The sequence below is a fragment of the Etheostoma spectabile genome, chromosome 16 (assembly GCF_008692095.1).
Source record: "Etheostoma spectabile isolate EspeVRDwgs_2016 chromosome 16, UIUC_Espe_1.0, whole genome shotgun sequence".
NCBI classification, from domain to species: domain Eukaryota; kingdom Metazoa; phylum Chordata; class Actinopteri; order Perciformes; family Percidae; genus Etheostoma; species Etheostoma spectabile.
Window position 1 is genome coordinate 13,228,979 of NC_045748.1, and position 11,745 is coordinate 13,240,723.

Sequence of the window (11,745 nt, forward strand, 5' to 3'; positions counted from 1 at the left end):
TCAGTGACACATCTCGGCTAGCAAGAGGGAGAGAGCAGCAATTAGACATGAGTCAAAAGTCCTAGTTACATTTTTAAAGGAGCTGCAACAGTGAACATGCATTATTAAAATCAATTTTGTATAGTACTACATGCATTCACTATTCTTGTCACATTTATTCAGGTAACCACTTACATAATTCATGCTTAATTTGTGATTGATTACATTCTGTGAAATAATCTGGTACTCTATATATCACAGCAATTGTAATGTTAATTTATGCACATAATAAAATGTTGTGATATGTCAACAGATTTCATTTTTTTCTTTATTTAAATTGCCTAATTAAAATAATTTCTTTCATAGTCCAAGCAGAATAACATTTATTTTATTCTTATGGCCTTGAATAGTTTTATTTATTCAACAATGTACGGATTCTCTTTAATCAATTCCCTAATAATCACATTAATAATTACTACCAATTTGCATCAGCAAATCCGCATTAAAAGACAAATGGATTAAATTTTCCATCAATTTAATCAGCGAAATGTTTTTAGGAAAACCTATCTACAAATCTATCATTGACAACATATTATATCAAATTAAAATAAATAATGGTTATGTTTAGGCATTAGGTTAAAAAGGCTATATCAGTATTTTAAGCATAGCAATGGATCAGATGGCAATGTCAAACACCCTCTTGGCTTTAAAAAACTTGATTAATTTTAGATAAATGATTTTCAGCTCATTGTTTGGCTGGCCGGCCCACAACTTTACAGTTTTCAGTCTCACTTCTCTCTAAAAGTCATTTTCTGTTTTCAGAGAAAAAGAAAAAAAAAATACACAGACTCAGTTAAGTGACCATATTTGTTCAAGTTCTTTATCCTTCTTTTACAATTACAGAAGGAGCTGTTGACGTCAAAAATTTTCGACTTCAGGCACCCTCCAACAATACTCTATGAAAAAAAAACTGAATTCAAGACATTAAATTGTGAAAGTTAAGTAGTTATTATTCATGAACTGTTTGCCAACATGTAACCGCTAAAGTGTGAGTACACATTGTATATGATACACATTATATATGACTATAGAATTGGACACCCTCAGTGTTCCCCTGCCCTGCACACATGATGCTCATCACTTCATCAAGCTGTCTGACCAGCTAGCTGTGACAGCAGGTGTGCCTCATTATCTCATCATCAGCAGATGCATTTAAAGCCTTTAAACTCTGCCCTCTAGCAGGATTATTTCTAGAATGTTGAGCCATGTACTCTGCCGCTTAACAGCATCTACTTCTGTTAGCCAGTATAACTCACAATGCTCCGTAGCGAAGTTTGACACTGTAATCTTAAGTCTGGTGTCTGTGTTTGAGTTCAGCCCTCTCCTGCCTCACTGACGGAGCATGGAAGCTGCAGTTTAAAGCCGCGTCCTTTTGATATGTGTCTCCTTTCGATCCTTCAGTTTTCCTGGCAGAGCAACTTGATTAGTCTCTTGAGGGCAACAGGAAAGGGAAAGATAAAGTCTCCCAGAGAGCAGGGTTCAGGTTAATTAGCTTATAGTAGGCAGTTTTACATGTAATAGCAAAGAAACCATTTTCATTCTCTATGAGGTCTGAAAGTCCCCTAAGGATATGTGACAATTGCACCACTCTCATACAGGCCACAGAGTTGATGAGTTCCTGTTAGCGGAAAAAATGAATGTGAAATTTCTTTACACAGATTGGTATCAACCACATGCACACAACACCTTGGTTTAAATGTGCTGGTTGATTAAATCTAAAGAATAGAATTTATGAGTAAGCACATAAGAGGACGATAACTAAAATGTTTTTTCATGGATGCTTTGCCCTGACCTACCAAGAAGTTTTAAATGTGCAATGTATTTATATATATATATATATATATATATATGAGTACCAAAAAGGGGCGCTAAGGCAGACAAATTAGTAACTCAGGTGTATGAGGAAATAAATATGGTAAGGAACCATCACCTTATCACTTATTTTAGTGGAGAGATTTGTGTGTCCCTATGAACCTGAGGACTGTGTTGTCTGTGTGTGTGCTCCTGGTGGGGTCTCCCATGGCCCATCTCCCATCCCTTCAGACAAAGAATGGTTCAAAAACACTATGAGTGAGCGAGGCTGTAAGGGAGTGACCCTGCCCGGAGGAAGCCCTCTGTATGACCAAAGCAAGAGCTGGGTTCGGGTTCTCAGCAGTAAGTTGGACTCGTTTCAGGTGAGGGTTGGCCTCCACCAGGGCTGCGCTTGGTCACCAATCGTGTTTATAGTATTTATGGACAGGGTATCGAGGCGTAGGTGGGGAGGGGTCGCAGTTCGGTGGGCTGGGGATCTCAGCAGGAAACCGATGGAGTGCTTTTTTTCAGGAAGGGAATGAGTCCTTACCCTAAATGAAGGAGTTTAAGTAATTTAGGGTCTTGTTCGGGAGTGAGGGGATAATGGAGCGGGAGATTGATCGGAGAATTGGTGCTGCGGGTGCGGTATTACATTCAATTTATTGCACCGTTGTGACCGAAAGAACGAGATCCAGGGTACAAGCGGCTTAAATGGGTTTCCTCAGGAGGGTGGCTGGCGTCTCCCTTAGAGATAGGGTGAGAAGCTCAGTCATCCGTGAGGAGCTCGGAGTAGAGCCGCTGCTCCTTCGCGTCGAAAGGAGCCAGTTGAGGCGGATCGGTGGTAAGGATGCCTTCTGGACGCCTTCCTAGGGAGGTGTTCCAGGCACGTCCAGCTGGGAGGAGGCCTTGGGGAAGATGCAGGACTAGGTGGAGAGATTATATCTCCAACCTGGCCTGGGAACGCCTCGGGATCCCCCAGTCGGAGCTGGTTATTGTGGCTCGGGAAAGGGAAGTTTGGGGTCCCTTGCTGGAGCTGCTCCCCCGCAACCCAATACCGGATGGATGGATGGATGGATGGATGGATGGATGGATAATTAAACAGCTCCTCTCTGCACCAGTATTGACAGCATTGAAGCAGCATCATCACATAAGCTTCCCTGACAGCCAGCAAAAAAGACTAAGCAAGTCAGGCTTTACAGCATGGACATGTGGTTACAATGTTGTGACCTGACATAACTCCATTTCCCACAGTGGTCTGAGACTCAACCTCTTGACCCGCTCATTGATATTCATCACCCTCTCCTGCAGTTCAGATATGAAGACCACTTCAGACAAACAAATCCACCCAGAGAAGTCTCTTTTTTTTTTTTCTTTTTTTTTTTTCACATCACGTGGCTGAGCCTACAGTGAAAAAAGGATTTGTACAGATTTTCTCACTCATATATTTATTTAATTTATCTGTCTTGCTATTTAGTAAGGACTTATGAAAGATTCATCCAGCGTGCCAGCTGCTCGAGGGAGGAACAGAAGTAGCATACTGTATAGACGACTTCAGAGACTTACTTTTTGCATGCGTTTGCGTGCATGTCGTAGCCACAGAATCGTTCATAATTTATAGCCTTTGCAAAAATTTATAGGAGCTAAAAAAAGAAACAAATAAAATACACTCCTGTCCTGTCTATCTACTGCAGTGTTATTGTATTTATTTTTGCACTAAGGATGAATGGTTTTGACTCATTTATACCATGCACAATGCTGTAGGTTAGGTTTCAGACACAAAGTGTAATTTTAGTTACAAGCTGTGTTTTATTTCATAATGGTGTGTGTATGTATGTATGTGTATATATATATATATATATATATATATATATATGTGTATGTATATATATATATGTATATGTATATATATATATATATATATGTGTGTAATGTATGTATGTATGTGTGTGTGTGTGTGTGTGTGTGTGTGTGTGTGTGTGTGTGTATATATTATATTTAATACACATACATATATATACAACATACTATATAATTTCCGTTTTATGTAATATCACTTCATACTTCATTATGACACATTTTTTTGTCACTTTTCACGAACATTGGTGTTAACTGTCACCTTTTAGCCAATCCCCATCCACCTGCCTCTCTTAATGAAACACCAAAGATTCTTTTGTACCTTAAAATAATGTTTCCAAAATAGTTTCAGTGGTTCATCAACTCGTCACAGGTTGAACGACACTTCTGCATTCGCTTTGCGACCCTCTATCGGCTCTAACTGCAGTATGCAAGTTTGCCAGATCAGGTAGCTGATCTGTAGTTCAAAGGAGACAGCAGTAATGGGCAATTCCACTTCCAACCTGTAGGGGAACCGAAGAGCAAAAGTGCTTTGGTGTTGCTTTAAAGGACCAGTGAGTAGGATTTGACGGTGAGGTTGCAGATTGCAAACTACAAAATACCCCTTCCTTCACCGTAGTAGAACCTACAGCGGCCTTCACTTCAATGTAAAAACATGAAAGGCTAGGCTCTCTCTAGAGCCGGTGTTTGGCTTGTCCATTTTGGGAAATATGTTAGTGCAACATGGCGGGCTCCGCGGAAGAAGACCCACTCCCTATTTAGAAATGAAAGCACATTCATTCTAAGTTTCAGGTGGTTAAACACTAATTAAAACATAATTATGAATTTTCCTTTTCTGCCAATATATCTCCCTAAATTCTACACAACTGTCCCTTAAGCAAGCAATCTCACCACTTGTTACTTGATTTAACCAGTTAGCTAGAGCAACAAAAATGCCTAGTCATTCTCAAGGCTGCTGTAAAATCTCCTCTTCTTTTTTCATCCCTCCTGCTTTCGGTGATATGCAGAACTATGACAGGCGTCAAAGCGGAGTACCTTGTCTGAACATGACTATATAGGAAACGTGTCTGATTCAAGTCAGTAAGTGCATCTGGGATTTGCTGATCTGTCTCTTCTATGAAGTCAGAACATGTCTGGCTTCTGCCGCAGCTCCTCTGTAACTCATGTAAGGGAGTGACAGACAGACACAAAAATTGCGAGACTACAAGCTGAAAGCCCGGCTAACATACATCTAAAACAGCTCAACGATGGTGTGTTCTGGGGGTCTGGCCAATAAGTCCAATATTCACTCTTTAAGTAGCTGGTTTTTGGTCTATACCAAATCCCAAGGAAAATATCAGGCTCTTGAGCTGCTAAACGATCCATGTTGATCCGTGATGTTTACCAGCAAGTTGCCTTGTCTGTGCTGTTGAGCGGGAACGCTGGCGAGATTGACGCCGCTCCGTCTGGCTTGTTTGTTTTCGGTAATTTTGCTTTTATTTTGCTTTTCCCTCACGAAAACGACGATGGTTTTGGTTGATGTTCATCCTTAGCTGAAGTTACATGTGGCGACGCATTTTTTGTCTTTTCTACCACTAATTTTTTCTCATATGGGGCCTGAGTCTGAATGACGGACCGTTGAAGTAACGCTGGCACAACTTGCTGCTGCGGTTGTCTCCGCTCTCCTGGCCGTTGACGCTGCCCAAAGTTTTGATCCCAAATGGGGCCGGTAGACATCGTGTTTGTCTGTACCGGTTTTTTTTTTTTTTTTTTTTGTTTTCTTCTTCTGCTCCTGTTCGCCTGCTGTTGATGGTTGCTGAATACTCGGCTATTGACCTGCTCGGTTGCGCTATCACCTGCCTGCCTACGCGGCGGCTCACACTTCACCCGGACACGCCTTCAGCCCCGCGAGGATACACACCGAGGGTCCCGCAGGAATTTCCACCACAACAGCTCAACAGAATAAAGTCCATCTGGTCAGCTCTCGTCGCCCTCACGCTCTACCAACCGGGCGGTTGACCACAGGTGTTAGCCTGCCTAGCCCGGGGCTAGCACCGCCACCAGCTGTGACACCTCACCAACTCGCTTGCTCAACATCCGTCACTGACAGGCAAGGGACAACTCATCAGGACTTCATCTCCGATCGTAAGCTAGATTTTCTGTTTAACCGAGACATGGCAACAGCCCAACATCTTTTCTGAAGTCAATGAATCCACTCCTAGTGGATTTTGTTACATCTGTCAACCCCGTGGCTGGCAGGGAGGAGGTCTCGCGTAATATACCGCGAGAAGTGGAAGGTCTCGCCGGTGTCTGAGTTGTCTTCAGCTCCTTTGAATCTGCTGTTGCAAATTGTCTGGTCCCACTCAACCATCATTGTACTGTCTACCGCCCCCAAAACCGAATAGTGATTTTTTAAATGACTTTGCTGCTCCTTACCACTTATCCTCTCTCTCACAATATATACTGGGGCGATTTCAAATCCACATGGACAATAAAACCTGCCTCTCACCAAAGACTTCACCTCCTGCTTAGAAAGTTTTGGATGTCAGCAACATACCACTTTTCCGACACACTCCAAAGGACCTATTCTGGACTTAATCTGCTGCTCTGGTGTCACCCCATCTGACCTTACAGCAGATGAAATCTCCATAACTGACCATTTTCTCCTCACATTACAGTGAAACTCAGTCTCTCCATCTCAAAAATACCACGCTTATTTCATTCGAACATAAAGATATCAACCCGCCACCCTCACTTCAACTATCCACTCCTCCGCTTCCTGACACTCACAATCTCTCCACCCCGATGATCTGGTCTCTCATTACAACACTGGACTCCATTATTCTCATTCTCTTGCCACGTTGAAAAAGCAGATCTGTTTCTTTCTCCGTCTGCCCCTTGGGTCACCCCGATCTGGTTCATGAAAGCCAAAGGTCGGCAACTTGAACGTCTCATAGAAAAACTGGTCTCACTATTCACAAAGAAATGTACAACAACCACATCCTACGTTACAAGGACTCTATTGCCAGCACCAAATCCCACTACTACTCCACAATAATCACGGCCAACAAAGGAAACTCCAAGTCACTGTTCTCCTTACTTAACAATGTCACCCAACCCCTGGACTCTCTCCCTCCCCATTTGTACACTACCTCCTTCTGCAACTCGGTAATGTCCTTTTTCACAGAAAAAATCAAGAACATCCACCAGCATCTTGGATCAATCCCTCACCTCAGCATCTCAGATAACCTTCATTCATCCACACACTCATTCTCCTCCTTCCGTCTCCCCACTATTTCAGAAATCACAGAACTCACCCGGAATTCCAAGCCATCTACTTGTAAACTTGATCCCCTCCCCACCCAACTTGTTAAAGCCTGTCTTCCCTCCCTTGTCCCCCTCATCTCTGCTATCATCCATCCTCCTTACCACTGGACCGTCCCTACATCCTTCAAAACTGCTGCCATCACCCCATTTGAAAAACCTGGTGCCGACCCATCCAACTTCAACAACTTCCGTCCTATTTCAATCTTCCCTTCCTCTCCAAATTCTTGAAAAAACAGTGCCTCTCACTCATTCTCACCTATCCCACAATAACTGTATGAACAGTTCCAGCCGGTTTCTGCCCCCTCCATAGCACTGAAACAGCACTCATCAAAATCACCAACGACCTCCTCATGGCAGCGATTCTGGAACTCCTCACCATCCTCATCCTCCTCGACCTGAGTGCAGCATTTGACACCATCTGTCACACCACCCCTCAATAGGCTATCTTCCATTGGCATCACCCACACTCGTTAGACTGGTTCACATCTTACCCTTCTGGTCGCACACAGTTCATTCAACTCAAGTCCTGTGAATCCATTCCCTCCTCCGTCACTTCAGGTGTGCCCCAGGGCTCTGTTTTGGGGCCCCTACTCTTCATCATTTACCTGCTTCCCCTCGGCAATATCTTCCGAAATTTAACATTCACTTCCTGTACGCCGATGACACCAGCTCTACCTCTCCACAAAACCTCGTCCACTCTCCCGCCCACTCCCTTACGGATTGCATCTCTGAAATAAAAATCTGGCTCACCCAAAACTTCCTCAAATTAAACAGGAATAAAACCGAGGTTCTCCTCATGGCACCAAAGCCACTCTTTCCAAACAGACGGTTTTCTCTCACAATTGACAACCGCTCCGTCTCACCCTCCCCCAGGTAAGAGTCTGGGTGTCATCCTTGACAGCACATTATCCTAACCCCATGTCAATAACATTACCCGGTCTGCCTACTTCCACCTACGTAACATCAATCGCCTCGCCCTCCCTTACACCCCACACTGCTGCAATTCTGTCCAAGTCCGTCACTCGTCTCGATTTTTGCAACTCTCTCCCTTCGGTCCCGTCACAAATCCCTCCACAAACTTCAATTGGTCCAGAATTCAGCTGCCGCATCATAACTGCAACCCTCCATCCACCAAAACTCCTGTCCTCCAACAGCCACTGGCTCCCGCGGCAGTCCGTATCAAATTCAAAATCCTTCTATAGCATTCAAGGCCATCCACAACCTCGCCCCCATCCCAATTTGTCTGATCTCCTCCAGCGTCCCACCCTTCCGTCCCTCAGATCCTCTTCCTCCTAAAACCTGTCTGTCCCCCCGCCCGTCTCACCACCATGGGGGGCGAGCATTTAGCCGCTCTGCTCCCGTCTTGGAACTCACTACCCCCCAAATACGAAACATGATTCATTCCCCCATTTCAAATCACAACTAAAAACACATCTGTTTATAACTGCCTATTCCACTTAAAGTCTGTTGCCCGCCTTTTCTGTTGTATAGTATTTGTTTTGCGTATAGTATTGTTTTTCTGTTGTATAGTATTGTTTGCTGTTGTTAGTTTGTTTTTGTTTTGCTGTATAGTATGGTTGTGTGTATAGTATTTGTTTTGCTGTGTAAGTATTGTTGCGTTGTATAGTATTTGTTTTGCTGTTCTTAATTTATGAATTCCCTGTGCGGCGTCCTGAGTGCCATGAAAGGCGTCTTTAAATAAAATGTTATATGATATTATATTATTATTAAACACGCTGTAAAGTTTCAAAGCTGCAGATTTGGGTGATAATTTTATCTAAAATTATTACGAGCGACCCCTTTCACACTGTCAAATTGTTTTCACATTGTTATTATAGATAGAAATTACAGCCACTTTATGTGGCTCTTTTTTAATTCAGTACTTTGTCTCAGTACAGTGATTTCTTATCCTACATCACTTTTTTGCCCACCTTGATTTTGGACATTTTGTCCCTCCTTTTTTTTTCTTTTTTTACCCGCTCACAGATTGGAGGAAGCAAATCCGTGAAATATGATCTTCACTGAGACACAGATTTAAGTCCAAGCTTTTGTTGGACCAATTAAGGATGTTGAAGGATTTTTTTCAGAAGCCATTCCAAGATTTTCTGGGCTTGTATACTCTGGAACATAGTCTTCAAATGCATTTTTTGAATTTGGCCCCATTCTTTGTTCCCTCCATCCCTACCAGTCTCGTAGTCCCTGCTGCTGAGAAGTATACCTAAGTATAGTGAGGGGTGCTTTTCACCAGATGAAGAGGAGTTACATGACATTGTGTTGCATCTGAATGAATAATTCTCTTCTTTGTATTCTTTGAGAGTGGCATCTGACAAACTCCAGGTGGGCTCTACTGCATGTCTGACTTTCTTTACCACTGTTTTTTAAAGACCTGAATGGCAAAATGCTGCAGAGATGCTTGTCCTTTTTGCAGATTCTCTCACTTCTCTTCAATCTCTGTTTGAGCAGCGGGTTCTTTGGCACTTCCCTGACCGAAGTATATTTTGACGTGAATTTAGCCAGATGGTCGGCTCTGCTATGCAACTGTGGAGCTCACTGTGCTTCTTGAATACATGCACTACATCAACATGATTTTGGAGCTCGTGAGAGATTTCTTTGGGTTGACATAACTTTGTTTTCTGGCAGTGGGAGCTTTTATGGAAAGCCATGCACCTTTCTAATCCTAAAAATCAATTCACCACAGATGAACGATGTAGTTAAGCTGGCCTCAACTGCAACCTCCAGTGGGTTGCCAAGCATCTTTAAGGCCATGATGCTCTGCTAGAACACTGTGGCTTGACTCCTTTTGGTAGAAGCTGTCTCAAGAGAAGCATATCGAGCCTCTTGTTGATGAGGGCAAGGTCATCAGTGCTGGACTTATGTGGGCATTGGACAAGAATTTCATGGTGAAGAAGGTAAATATTTCTCTGTGCACTGATCTATGGGATGGTTCTAGGGACTAGAAGCAAGCTAGATGGTTTTAGTTTTTTTTTTAATAATCTTTGAAGTATGCTCTGAATGACACAGCATGATGTATGAGAGAAAGAGAGATAGAGAGAGAGTCTGGTGGCTGTGGAGGGAAAGCCTTAAAGGCAAGTTTCTTGTACTTCAAACAGTTCCGACTTATCTTTGATGCATGGTTTCGGTCCTCTCTTTGCTAGAGGAGGAATCCTCTACCTCATCACTTTAGAGCTGCCTACTCATGATCCGCGGCCAAACCAACAGGTAGGGCGCAGAGCAGAGAGGCAAAGTGACGCCAAGGGTAGCGCTGCCCCTGGTTGGGTTAGGGTTAAGCATGATTTATGGTCCTGCAGAGGCTCCACGCAGAGCTTTTGCCTCAGCCTACGTAAGTAGCATGAAGTTTATTCTTGTGTGTTTGTGTGTGCGTTGATCTCTATAAGAGAACCTCACGGCTGGTGTGTGTGTGTGCTTGGGGAGTGTGTGGTAGAGCGAGTGAGAGAGTGACGGCAATTAGCTTCAGAGTGAGTGGTGGCTCTAGAGTCATAGTGAGAGAAACAGATTGTCTCCTCTGGGTTTTCTGACCACGGTGGGAAATCTGTAGCAGGAAAAGTTAACCCTTGATTTCATGTTGTTTATGGAGAAGGAGAACCTTGAAATCAGTAGGGGGGAAATGCAATGCTAGCAAGCCACGGCGGAGCAATGTGTGTCATCACGATGTATAGTAAAATCTTTCAAGAGGTGCACGTCAGGCATAGCGGTAGCTCATGTGTGGGCAGCTTAAGGCACAAGGGTTCGTTTTCCTCTGCAGAGGACAGAAACTTGTCCTTTTCAAATATGTAGTCGGACACACAAAATATTGTCACACATGAATATTTTCATCATGTTTTCCTGAAGGTTTTTATGCACTGGTCATCATTCAATCATTGAGCTTTCTCCTTTTAAACTTATAACAATATAACTCATATTAATATGGAACGGAGCAATACACCACCAGACCAGGAATTCTTCCCCCAGAAAAGGCAAGGCATTTTGTATAGCACTTTTCAGCAGCAGTGCAATTCAGTGCTTTACATAAAACATCATTTTTTGTACATATTAATACAAATTAAGAACAGTAAATAAAAGTTAAAAACAATTAAGACAAGATTAAAAACATCAAAAACTGGTTGAATTCCAGAATAAAAGAATTAAATTCACAGTAGAGTGCAATGCAAAGGCAATATCAAAAAGGAAGGTCTTCAGCCTTGATTTAACAGAGCAGAGCGTTGGTGCCGATCTACAGTTTACTGGGAGTTTGTTCCAGATATAGAGAGCATAGAAACTGAACGCCGCTTCCCCCTTTTTTTGTTCTGGTTCTGGGGATGGCAAGCAGACCTGTCCCTGAGGACCTTAGAGGCCTCTGCGGTTCATAAGTCACTAGTAGATCCAACAGGTAGTTTGGCCCTCAACCATTTATTGATTTATAACCAGCAGAAGAATTTTGAAATCTGTTCTTTGGGGCACAGGAAGCCAATGTAAAGACTTCCGAATTGGACTGATGTGAAAAACCCACAATCAACTTAACAAAAAAACAACTGCAAATACATTTAAAACCTAGGTGCACCATGCAACGAGAAACATTAAGATATATAAATCACGAGAAAGCTTCTTGTAGAGTCACCAGCAGAATAAAGACACTTGAGCCCACATATGAACAGGTTGCTTTTGCTATGTGGTTGACATGACATGACATTTATTTGTGAAATTGTATTATTTGACTAATTCTTATTGATTACATTTGCATTCTTTTTGCAAAAACAA

At 42.7% G+C, this 11,745-nt stretch overlaps 1 long non-coding RNA gene across 1 annotated transcript; it reads left to right on the plus strand.

The window, feature by feature from the left end:
- The first annotated feature begins 3,765 nt into the window (after positions 1–3,765).
- LOC116704350 (uncharacterized) lies at positions 3,766–10,499 on the plus strand. Its single transcript, XR_004335660.1, has 3 exons — positions 3,766–3,782; positions 4,985–4,987; positions 10,423–10,499. It is a non-coding gene; the product is annotated as an uncharacterized LOC116704350 (long non-coding RNA).
- Positions 10,500–11,745: the final 1,246 nt, after the last annotated feature.